This window comes from Strongylocentrotus purpuratus, unplaced genomic scaffold, assembly GCF_000002235.5.
Source record: "Strongylocentrotus purpuratus isolate Spur 01 unplaced genomic scaffold, Spur_5.0 spur5_scaffold_6, whole genome shotgun sequence".
In the NCBI taxonomy this organism is placed as follows: Eukaryota; Metazoa; Echinodermata; class Echinoidea; order Camarodonta; family Strongylocentrotidae; genus Strongylocentrotus; species Strongylocentrotus purpuratus.
Window position 1 is genome coordinate 26,689,858 of NW_022145612.1, and position 6,115 is coordinate 26,695,972.

A 6,115-nucleotide genomic window follows, 5' to 3' on the forward strand; every position below is an offset into this window, starting at 1 on the left:
TAGCCCCCCTCCCCTCGACATTTTCGCAAAAAAAATCTTGTGTTGAGTTCAAAAACAAGATAGCTTGGTAAAATTTCCGATTTTGATTGGTTTGTGTGATTTTTCTCCTTCTATTTTGATTGCCCTATAGGGTTAAAGCTAAACTTTAGTACTGGTAATGCGATTGCATTGTGAAAGAAAAGGTGTGAAAGGATCAGAAACAGTTGATCATGTAGCATGTAGGTATTGGTGTGCACTGCAAGGTTCTGGAGTCATCAAAATCATAATAAATTTGACCGAGTCTTGGTAAAGTAACAAACACTCACATAGAAAGCTATATATGGGACAACACACATGGTGTCGGGGATGGTACTACCTTGGTTTCCTTGTCTTTCTATGCTCATTACTCAGCCAGTATACATTTTCTTACAAAATTGTTTGGCACATGTCATTTATTTGTAATCTTGAACATTCAGTGTAAGTTTTGTTTGATTCTGTGAGAATTAATTTTTTATTTTTACCAGTACTGGAGTTTATCTTTAAACATGGGTTACTATTTTTCTCAGGATATTAATCTCGCCAAAGTGAAAATCCCGCAAAATATAATTGAAAACATTTCGGTTTTGCATCCAAAGTCCTTGCCGATGGTCACACAGATTTATCAATATCATTTATAATTTGAGCTCCGCTTCTGACTAATTCATAAATCCTTCATGAAAATGGAAAACGGCAAAACCATAAACATGAGTTGCGTTTTGCACGATTTTCCGTTTCTTCAAAATTTTCGGGTGTCCGGGCATGTCAAATACCCGAAAATTGCGAAAAATGGGCTTTATTTCGAAAACTCCCCCCAAATGATCCCTTAAAATGGATAGGGATTTCAAGACTTCGGCTGCACACCCCCGTCTATATAACCGTTTAACCTGCATAATGTTCACCACGCAGTCGTTTTAATGATTTTTGTTTGTTTATTTGTTAATTTTTTCTTTTTCCGATTTGTTGTTTTGTTGTAGTTTATTTATTCTTGCTGTTCTTTTTTGTAATGTTGAATAAATCTCACGCCTACCGTTCCCATGCATGGATAAACTTGTAAGATATAGGCTATATAGGCCTAATTTCAATCATCACTGATCATTAATTTATTATTATTAGTTAGAGTTTGGTCTCTCTTTGCATTTTGACATGCACTTCATATCTGTTCTTATTTTCAAAGTGAACATCTACCTAGGATAATCAAGAAAAAGTTGAGAGAAGGGGGCCATTACATTGGCCTGAAGTGGCACTTTGTTGTCTTTAACCTGTTGCTTTTAGAGTGGGTCAGAATCGATAACAAGAAGGGGAGATGGCGGAAGAGTATTATTTTTTTTAAACAAAACTTTGTAAAATTAAAGTACATTTGGATGGAGCTGTCAGAAGGAAAAAAAAGGGGCGCTTTCTGGAAAAAAAACCTACAAAGGGGAATCTTAAGGCGAAAATATCATCACTTTAGACATTGATAGGCTATACTATTTTACATTGCGATTACATTATCAGGGATGATTTCGATATTTGTTTCTCTTTATACATCCGATACAAGATTGCATGGGTGTGATGGTCTGAAAATTCTTTTGCGAGCGAGTGAAGCGAGCGAGGAACATTGTAAGATTTGTATGTCGCAGTGCGAAAAAATTACGTCTTATAAAGAGGGAAAAACCCAATCCTGAAGGATATAAGCACATACTCATAACGAAAGACTGAAAAGAACTTTGATAAGTAACATAAATTATATCATCTATAAATGCGATCGAGTGTAGCGAGTGAGCTTTGGGGGAAATTGCTCTTAGTCGCTTTAAATCAAAGGGGCACGTTTAATGATGAGAGGAAAAGGGGAAACTTATCGAAAGGGATAAGTCACTTATTAGAAAAGAAAAAGAGCAAGGATTATTATCAGATGTGAAAATGGGGCACTTCTTACACCTGAAAAAAGGCACTCACTAGGATGAAAAAGGGCACTTATGAGAATGGGAAATGGACATTTGTCAATGGAAAAGGCGCATCCATCATATATTGATAGGGGCATTTATAAAAAGTGAAATTTATGGGCATTTATGAAAAGGGGATAGGTCCATCATTAGAAAGAAAAAGTGTCACGTATCATTGTTAAAAGGGAAATATTATCAGAGATGAAAAATGACACTTATCGCGCCTGAAAAGGGGCACTGACCAGTTATAAAAAGGGCACTTATGGAGTGAAAAAAGGGGCACTTATAATAAAGGAAAATGTGCATTTGTTGAAAGTAAAAGGGTACTAATCAGATTTTTTTCTCGGTATTATCGGGTGTAAAAGGAGGCTTTTACCATAGGGGGAAGGGCCCATAAAAAGGAAAAAGAGCATCTATCAGAAAGGAAAAGGGGAACGTGTCAAAATAAAAGGGAAAGTTATTAGTGGTGAAAGGTGCACTCATCATAAATGAAAAGAGCACTTATCAGGAGGGGAAGGGGCACTGGTCTAATTAAAACGAGCATCTCTCAGATCTGAAAAGGGGCAGTTAATGCTGACTCAGCAATAGAGTAATGATCAGAGGGGAAGGGGGCACTTTTCAAAAGTCAAATAGTGAACTTCTCGTACCTAAGGGGCACTTACTAGAGATTAAAAAGGGCACTTATGAGAATGGAAAATGGACACTTATTGCAAATGAAAGTGAGAATTTGTCGAAGAAAATAGGGCATGTGTCAAAATAAAAGGGGCACTTTTCCTATTTAAAAAGAGGCACTTTTGGGTTAATTGAAAAAGTGGGGGATGTGCCCTGCCTCTACCCCCTAGCAATCGAATATAGTGTAAAGTACTATACCATGCAAAAATATAAAAATCGGACATGTTAGACGGGTTCATTAATATGACACCAAATTACACGTCAAGAAACCAAAGTAATACAAATTTCCGAGGAGAGGGGGGGGGGGGGGGGGGGGGGGGGGGAGTCATATCGAGCATGCACTGTACTTCACCCGTTCCCTGAAGATAGGATATTAAACTACCCTAGACTTTAATCCTTCTTAGAGTACTAACAGTTTGATACCCTATCTACAGGAAACCGTTTACCTTAAGTTAGTTAGGGTATCAAATTACTCTAGAGACTTAGATCCTTGTTTCCCTGTTGCTTCTAGAATTAAGCCAATAGACCTAATAATCATAATTATGTTTGTTTGTTTTTGGTTTAGCTTCAAGCGCTACGCGGAGCACTCTCGATTCTCCTCGGACCCATGGGCGACGGAACGTCTTCCAAAGTGGGGGGGGGAACAAAAAAGGGCACTTTCTGGAAAAAAAGGAGCACCTACATAGGAAAACCTAAAAGCGAAAACATACATTTTCTAGACATTGGTATATACACTGTATATCCCTATCTGTACATTGTGATTCATACATTAGCAGGCCTGTATATGGTTTCAATATTTTATTACCATCTCTCTACATGGTCAATATTATCCTAGTCGGGTTTTAAGCACAACTGCATAATCTCATCATAAAAGACTGAAAAGGCCGTTTATGAGTTACATAATCACATCAACTATAAATACGAGTGAGCTTTGGGGAAAATCAAGAAGAAGGCGCTTAAATCAAAAAGGAAAAGGAGCACGTGTCAAAATGAAAGGGGCGCTTATTGCACAGAGAAAAGGGGAATTTTTCAAAGTTAAAGGGGCATCTTTTAGATTTGAATAGAGGCACTTACCAGATTTGAAAAGGGGCAATTATCAGAGATGAAGGGGCACTTATTAGAGGTGGTAAAATAGACCTGAAAATGGTTACTCACCTGAGATGAAGAGGGCACTTTTACTTTTTGTCGAAGTAAAAGGACACTAATAGGGGCTATTATCAAAGATGTGAAAAAGGGAATTTTATGAGAATGGGAATGGGCTCTTATCAAAAGGAAAAGGGGTATTTGTCAGAAGCTATAACAGGGAAGCGTATTAGAAAGGAAAAAGTGGCACGTGTCAAAATATAGGGGGCACTTATCAGAGAAAGGTTAGGGGTAGTTATAACAAAGAAAGGGGGCACTTGTCAAAGTTTCATTTTAATAGGAACAGGACAGGAGAGGTGGTATAAGGGGCACCTTTTGTGTACATGTACTTGAATAGGTGGGGGACTGTGCCTACCAGCTCCCCCTAGTCTGCAAGCACAGACCCTAATTTGACACTTTATCAAACAAATTACAATCATTGTGCCTTGAGAGAAGCCTAGCCCAGCTACCTACTGGTTGTGTCACGGATAGTACATGGCCTAATGGTAGTCTTATAGTGCAGACTTAGATTACGACCGGACCAGGGTTTGTGCTTGCAGACTACTCTCCCCCCTCCCGGAGGCGTTATTTTCTTCTGCGGCACAGATTGGGGCTTTAAAAAAAAACAGGTCTTGATTTAACCCTAACCCTAACCCTAAACTTTCCCATAGGCTCAACACGCACCTAACCCCAATCTAACGCCTCCTGGAGTACCGGCTCTGCTGGGGATCATTACTGATTGGCACTCAGGAAAAAATGTGAAAGGGTCTCAATGTAAAATATTTGTATAGATATAAATAGGCTATTTATTGTTAACTTGGTTTTTAGAGCAGTTTGTATCAATTTTCTTTACGTACATAATATAGATCTACACTGTCGCTCATATAGTTGGAATATATATTTGTTTTACCCCAATTTATGGAATTATTTAAAAAATAATTTATTCCTAATAGATCTAGATAATAGTATACATTCTCAGATTATATTAATTTGCCAATGTGTGTTTTGCGTGACTGCTAAAGCATGTGTATGCTACTATGCTTATTAACTAGGGGATCTACGCCCCCACGAAAGGGCACTGATATAGCACATCGACACGGTTTTGATCCTGGGGCCTCAGTTACGAGGCCATTGTTTTGTCACTAAACCAAGACTGTACGCAGCGGGGGGTAGGGTAGGGGGCAGTTTCCATAATTAAAAAAACCCAAAGAAAATGTAATAAATTTTCAATAATTTAATGCATTTTACCCCGGTCCCCAACATAAAAAAAAAATCCTCTGTGTGCCCATGCCTTGAGCCATAATGCATGGCCGTCCAGAAGATTTTTTTTTTAGATCTATTAGGAATACATTATTTTTTAAATAATTCCATAAATTGGGGTTAAACAAAAATATTCCAACTATAAGAGCGACAGTGTACATTATTTTCTTTAAAACACTAAACAATGACATTAACTGATTTCAAGTATCATATTCCGGTCGATGATTGCCTCATGCAAACATGGTGATTATGGGTATTGCATAATGTCTTGTTGATTGGAACGGTGCATATCTCGCGCATTGCGAAATAATTTTTAGCTGGGAATTCCCACCGATTACAGTATAGTCTTTGTCGCAGACGCAATTTAGTATATCGATAAACCGCAGAATTGACCCGCTTAATGACCCGTACTTTGAGGCGTATAAATCGGAATTCTTTTATTACACAGTTGGTATTTACATATATCTGCTCACATAATTACATAAAATGGTTCAAAGTATATTGGAGGAAGAAAAATATTATGTAAGTGACGGCTGGTGAGACCATTTCCCGATAACCGTACAGTCGTAATTAAGGCTATACAAATAAAAGGTTACGTAGGAATGCCTTTATCAGCGCTCCCTCAGAGCTAAATTTCTCTTAAATATTAACACAATGCGACTGAAGGGACAACTTACATAATCTGATAATATATTTTTAACCGTGTATTTCTTCACTATAGGCCTACAGCATTATTATTAACAAATAGTATTGTACTCTGTTCGAAATTGTCCGGGATTCCATATGCTAAATTATCGATGTGGGGAAAACCAAGTCTTTGAAAGAGACATTATATAGGCCTAGTCGAATATATTGTCAACTATATAAACCTGGCCATTCTTTTCTTCTTCACGAACACGTTTCATAGTTGCTGGGTGCCTTAATGTGACTGAGTGGAGACATATTAATTATAACGTCGTTCGACACTATTAAAGGTAGGCTCATTTATATATTATTTAGTTAGTTACGAAACGTGATATATCAAACTAACATAATGACTATACAGGGCGTCTATTTTTTTGGGGTAGTAATAGAGTCTGAACTATTTTACTAACGACTGATTATCTATAATTATTGATATT